Genomic DNA, 7588 nt, shown 5'->3' with positions numbered 1-7588 from the left:
CACGTCATGATGTCCGTAAACTCATCATCTTGGTCGTTTAATGTTGTAAATCCCTATCAAACGCTAATTTTTAACAGATTTTGTTGGGACGCGCAAACCGCCAGATTGCCAAGGGCGGTGTTCCAACAATCTTGCGCAGGCCGATCGAGCCCATGATCGAAGAAAGAAGAAGCCGTAATAACTGTGGTTTTAAGTTATTTGGCCATTTCTCATGAGGGCTTTGAACCAGCAGTGGTAGATTGCTTAAAACTTAATTGCTTGCCAAGAAGTCGTTATTTTAAATATTTTACAATAATTTACATTAGATCTGTTTGCGCGGCCGTGTTTTGCATACAATCAGACATAATAACAATAAGCTAGACTAAAAATGTTACGAGTACTTAAGTAAGCTGCAGGTAATTTCTTTTAAATCTAAAGATATACTTTTCAAATCCAACAATTTACATTCAATTTTCAGTGTAATTATTGTTATTGTTTTCTGCAAGTTTATGGGAAAATATAACTAATTTTAAAGATATCCAGATATTTATTTACGTATTTAATAATGCAAACCTTATTAAATACCTTAGTTAGTAGAACTAACTTCAATTGCGAATTAATGAAGAAACGTAATTATAATTTATAGAAAACCACGAAGTAATAATATATTACCTGTATGTTACATTATAGCTTGGTCCCTTATTGTGAACTGTAAATTAATGTATATTGTGTTACTGTACAGGAGTGACTGGTGGGTGGTGGGAAGGGGTGAGCATGAATGGGGACCGGTTAACGACTGATGGCACAGGGGTGCACAATTACTAAATACGGACTTGATTGGATTGAAACAGTGAATCAGGCAAGTGGTCTTGACGCTTCTATTAATTAACGTACCACATCCAAATTGGATTGATACAAAATACGTTTAAAGCCAAATTAGGGTTAATGATAAAAACTATTTTCAACAAAACTCCTGTGATCTTTGAAAAATGGTGGTTTACAAAAATGATTTAATTTAATATTATTGGATATTATTTGGATTATGTCTAAACACAGGATTGACATTTAAACACATTTGGAATTGATTCCAGGTACAGCCCTGTGTGGAAACTATAATGCTGTAATCACACTATTTGTCTACGTATCTTTTATAATGATTCTATAGGTGATTTAATGTTAAACACATGTATCCTTTGATGGTAAAGCCCCTGATCTTTGTACACCCCACAGAAGTCTCACTAGAACTCAGTTCATGACGCAATCTTATGGTCAGACCTAGGCATTACCATTTACGGACACAGAGCAATACTGACGAATTCTGCTTACTGATCTTAGTACTTATTACGCGATTCATAGTACTTACATCTGTCTAGTGCAACAAAATATGAGGTATAAAATCTTTAAACATTTAAAGGAATGAATGACATGATATTCGTGCATTTTTATTATCTTTCAACAGTTTTAAAGAAGGGCGTTATACAAATCGACCGCCTCTATTTTCCCGTACTGGATTTTGATTAATCCTTTTTAAAATGAAAGAGAGCTGACCCCACTCCCCCCGGTGGCCGCACTCTAAAACGTAACGATTGACCAATATGACCAGTACATTAATTTAGAAGTTGCGCGTATAATACCTCATAGAAAAGCCAAGGTAGATTGCAGAGAAGCAGCTTCTCTTCAAATTATTACAATTCACTTAAATAACGCGACGAAACAATTTAATATTCGTAGTTAGTTTCACTGTTGGAGTAGCGTGGAATTCGTTCTGGAGCTATGCTATGAGACAGGGCAGTTTATGGAGAATGGGATTTTTATATAACCATATGTTACCTCAGTAAATAAGTTATACTCTTTAAACCTGAAATACAGCATTCTACCTTCAAATTGCCCCCATTGTATGTTTAGTTTAGTTAAGATTTTGGGCCACCATAAAACATTCTGTGGTATAGATAAAAACTCTGAGAAAACAAAAATACATTTTTCTGAAACTTTCTAAAAAAATAACTTTTCTTAAAATTGAAATGAAAAATTGTTTACCTACTAGTGCCTTAATTTTATTACTAATATTTTTTCATGTATTTAAGTTGGCATATTAAAAAAAAAATTTTACCATTAAAAAACTAAAGGTCCTCAATTTTATGGGTAGTTACTATTATTTAACGATCTTAGTAGTTTTAGAACTATTATATTGTATTTCCAATATTGTAGTCCTTTTATGTTTGTGTGCTTTATATAATATACATATATATATATATATATATATATATATATATATATATGTATGTGTAAGTTTAAATAATTATCATTTTGTTAACAGAACATGTTTTACACGTTATTACTATATTAGCTATTTATATATATTCATAAATATTTATTAAGCAATTATCTAGTCTGACTGAGAAATATAAATAATCAATAATAACTTTGTAGTTCTCTATTATTCTACCACCAATATACTATCGTTATGCTCTTTTTGTTGTGTTCATTGTGTAAAATATGAACCAAATATTTACTAGAGGAAATTAAGAGGCAATAAAACAGTAGGAAACCAAACGGTAGGCAGTGATATCTGACTTCTGAACATAACTTAAAAACATATGGCCCGTGTTGCCGCCGAGTCACATAGTCTGTCTTCACGCATGCCTTACTAGGGCATTTTTCTTTACATATGCTTTACAAATCATAAATATTTTATTTTTTATTTATTGCATAATTTTAATATTCATGGTATTTTATTTTGATAGAATTTATGTCAGTCTTTAAGATTATATCCAAATAATTTTAAAATGAAATCAGTAAAAAATATGGTAACAAATTCGACAATAATTTTATTATTACATACATTATTTTTATAATTTTAAATAATTTATTCTTAACATATCGGTTTTATAGAATTCTAAATATACTTTTCCTGCACAAAAACTAGTAATATAAATGTACAATGTTGAAAGTTGCGATTTAATTTAAATCGCTATATATACAAAAACAAAAAACAAAAATTCGACAAAACAAATAATACATGATTTTATAGAAACTCTAGCACGTCATTTTATACATTAATGTAGTAACTTACTACTACAGACATTATGTAAAATTTAAAGTTATTTTATATTTCATCCAATATAAAATAGAATTATTATGTAGCAACGAGAATAGTATCATGGAATCCCATAATTTCAAATTAAATTAAATATTTCAGAAATATCATTGTTTCAAATTTCTTTATTATAATAAATATTCACATAATAATTAATTATTTTTGATATACTACACGATTTACAGAATTATAATTTTGTAAAAATGGCGTTAATCTAATTTGTAAAACGCCTGATAATCTTTTACTGCAATCACTAGACATTAACGTTCACCAAGTAACATCAAATAACTTGTAGGTGATTCTACACTTTAAAATTACAGCCTTGTTATTTTACCAAATTTATACTTAGGTTCATTATTTATATTGTATTTTTTTCATACACATACCAAGGTAAACTTTTTTATTGATAACTGTATGTTATAAGTATTATAATAGTGAAATCTTAACTGCAGGTAAAATAGTACCCTTATCTTAGTTTATAGTACATACCGTTTAATATACTTGTACGTTTTGGTTGTTGGATATAGTATCAATTTTAAATTTTATTAATTTATATTCTAATATTGTGTAAATGTAATTTGCAGTTAATTTAGGTCAGCAGTTCCTTTCATGTTCATCTGGCTCATAGGCCATGACCTCTTAAGATTCGTTGGTAGCCTATGAGCTGCTAAAATTCGTGTGTATGACCTGTTAAGATTCGTTGGTAGCCTATGAGCTGCTAAAATTCGTGTATGACCTGTTAAGATTCGGTTGTAGCCTATGAGCTGCTAAAATTCGTGTGTATGACCTGTTAAGATTCGGTTGTAGCCTATGAGCTGCTAAAATTCATGTGTATGACCTGTTAAGATTCGGTTGTAGCCTATGAGCTGCTAAAATTCATGTGTATGACCTGTTAAGATTCGGTTGTAGCCTATGAGCTGCTAAAATTCATGTGTATGACCTGTTAAGATTCGGTTGTAGCCTATGAGCTGCTAAAATTCATGTGTATGACCTGTTAAGATTCGGTTGTAGCCTATGAGCTGCTAAAATTCATGTGTATGACCTGTTAAGATTCGGTTGTAGCCTATGAGCTGCTAAAATTCATGTGTATGACCTGTTAAGATTCGGTTGTAGCCTATGATCTGCTAAAATTCGTGTGTATGACCTGTTAAGATTCGGTTGTAGCCTATGATCTGCTAAAATTCGTGTGTATGACCTGTTAAGATTCGGTTGTAGCCTATGAGCTGCTTAAAATTCATGTGTATGACCTGTTAAGATTCGGTTGTAGCCTATGAGCTGCTAAAATTCATGTGTATGACCTGTTAAGATTCGGTTGTAGCCTATGAGCTGCTAAAATCCGTGTGTATGACCTGTTAAGATTCGATTGTAGCCTATGATCTGTTAAAATTCGTGTGTATGATCCTGTTAAGATTCGGTTGTAGCCTATGAGCGATTAAAATTCGTGTGTGTATGACCTGTTAAGATTCGGTTGTAGCCTATGATCTGCTAAAATTCGTGTGTATGACCTGTTAAGATTCGATTGTAGCCTATGAGCGATTAAAATTCGTGTGTATGATCTGTTAAGATTCGTGTGTACCCTATGAGCGATTAAAATTCGTGTGGTTATGCAATTTGAGCGGGAGCTTTTATACACCTGTATCCTAAACAACTTTATAATGCAGAAAATGTTTTATTTTTGCCTAAATAATGTACAAGTAGTTTAATAATAAATGTAGAGGATTACAATGTAGGACTACAGTATATGATACAATTGTCATTGTAAAATTTACAACATTTATTATTAAAGTGTCGTAGCAGAGCATCGTATACTACTAATTAAATTATACTATTATTACAATAGTATCCCTCAAGTCAGGTACTCATACAAGTCAAAAGTTCACAGCCTCTGAAAAGTCTCGCTCTCTGAGGAGCGTTCAGTGTCTATAATCTTTCCGATCACATAAATTTCTAGCCAAGAGTTCTAGGCTTCATGAACTGTGGAAGCTTTTAGCTTAGAAAGCTTACGTTGCATAGGAGTCCCGACATTTCCCTCTAGATGGTCTCAACTTAGAGTGTCTTAATTGTTGGAATCTCTCAAATGTGAGGAGTTACGGCTCTACGATCTTCCGGACTCGTACAGTTATGGGTCTTAAGAAGTTTTGTTTTCTGGAATATTTCGGTCGTGAACTCTTATGAATTTCCCTGATTTTTAACTTCTGTAAGATTTTTGCTTTTAGTAACTTTCAAATAATTAGATATTGATATCTCTATAAAACCCCATTAAGGCCGATGATAAGCTTTCCACTGTGAAGACACTAAGTTTGTGAGCTCCAAGGCACCCCAGATCTTCCGTAGCTCTCGACACCAGGGTATTCTCAGCATATTGAAGTTTATGGTGAACATGCATATGGAAACAGCTTTTGGGAGGTCTCTGGCTCTGGGAGTCCCTAGGCTATGTGCGCTAACAGCCTCTGTGAGTATACGACTTATGGGAGCTATCTAGCTTTAAAGTTTCCCGGCTTTCAACATCTCCATTTTTGTAGTATAACGACATCTAAGCGATGTATATACACTCAATAAATGCCCTTGAATGTTTTGCAGTTTTTGTCTGTTGAAAGTTTTATTCTGATTTTGACTACATTTATTCATAAGTGTACTCGTTAAATGTCCATATAACTACGAAAATTTCACAATTCCGAGAGATTGAAACCTTCACCTAAATTCAAAGTCATACATTATGTTTTCTTGATTAACTATGGAATTGCCTAAACCAATAATATTTTTTAATATCCATGCGTATATTATATATCTAAAGTATTTAGGCTCTAGAGCCAGTGTGGTGCAACAGTAGTTCATTACCCACTATTGGTCAATATTCTATACCATATAAAGTGTATACCAATCTATTACAAAACCCATTGGTTTATAAGATGTTCATAGTTGTATTGTAGTATAGTAGTGATATATAGCAAACAGTTTTAATCTCTGACTCCGTCTAAGAAGCTTTATAAGCCTATAACGATAGTAAAAAACCTATCCCAACTGAAACGCAAGCATATACAAGTTGAGATGAAGCTCGAAGAAAATGTGCATGAAATCTCTAGACTAACGATAAGGTATAAGAAGAAAAGGAAGGTTAGTGGAAATGAGGGTTAATACTCGTATAATGAATCATTATTTATTTTAACCGTACCTATCGGTACACATAATTTATATTAATTCACAATCACAATTTTCTATAGTGGGCACAGGCTGTGTCTAAGACATTATTCTTGAAGGATAAACTGAATGATGGTGTAGGATGGTATTCGGTTCCCAGAACTAACTCTGAAGGTGTGAAGCTGAAGGAGAGAGAGATTTGCGCGTACAATGAATGGAATCCGCGACTACTAGCCTATCTTCGCGGTGAATCACATTGTGGCTGGGCCTCAGTGTATTGATTATCTTGATTGATTTTTCTACACGGGCTTTGTCATCGACATGTTTGTGCCACGCTGACCTTGAAACTGAGGAGCCATTGTAGACAGGTTCAGCGGTGAAAGACTCCTTAGTGAATAGTCGCAGGTTCAGCTTGGTTAATTTAAACATCTTCCCTCTAATGTTGAAAATATAGCTTTCTCTTAATGTAATCACTAAATTTAAAACTCACTAAAATCGGTGCTAAAATCCCTTTATTTTGGGATGCTTGCTGTCGAAAGGCCTCATAATATAAGAGCCCCATAATCATATTGACATCAACGCCACATATACATAGAACGCCAATATAAAACAATTTCTATAACTTCACTAAAAAATTCAGTAAATGAAATACAATATAATACTAATAATACTATAAACTGGGGGCCCTATAAACTCTCGTAGTGGGGCCCTTCAAAACAGAAACCAACCGATAGGTTGGGCTGCTTCGTTAGTCGTACGATAGTATTCTTTCCGATAGGAGAAGCATTATACTTTGTTACTAAATGTAAACAATTAGGTATATAAAACAAAAAATGACATTTCTCAGTATTTTTTCAGTAAATAACACACTTTCTATTATTAATTTGTTACGTTCCCATAACGAAGAGTTTTTGACCGCCCTGTAAATTCACTTTCTTTTTTCATGATACCAACGATATAGTACCAAAAAAACAATGAACTAAAAGACGAACTATCATTTCATGAAAACTCCTAACGTGAAAACGGGCTTTGATTCGTATTAATTAGTGTTACTGCTATAATAGCACTCCATTATATGTTCAATAGTTTGATATATGTGAAATTTAAAAAGGTAATATTTTTAAAACATTACATCTTTTTTTAAATCTATATATAAATAAAAGAGAAACGATGTTCGATAGTGAGAGTATTGCTTGAAAACGACGATAATAGCCATATATTTATTTTTTGAGAACCGAAAATCATCGAGTGGGCAGAGAATGATTTTGCACTAATTTTGCACACAACGATCACAAAGCAAGAATGTGTACCTTAATGTACTGTGTTTACTTTCCAAGTGCTTTCTAAAAACTTGAACTAAAGGTACAAACGGCG

The sequence above is a fragment of the Homalodisca vitripennis genome, chromosome 5 (assembly GCF_021130785.1).
Source record: "Homalodisca vitripennis isolate AUS2020 chromosome 5, UT_GWSS_2.1, whole genome shotgun sequence".
Classification (NCBI taxonomy): Eukaryota; Metazoa; Arthropoda; class Insecta; order Hemiptera; family Cicadellidae; genus Homalodisca; species Homalodisca vitripennis.
The sequence above is the reverse complement of the archived record's forward strand: the minus strand, read 5'-3'. Positions refer to the sequence as shown.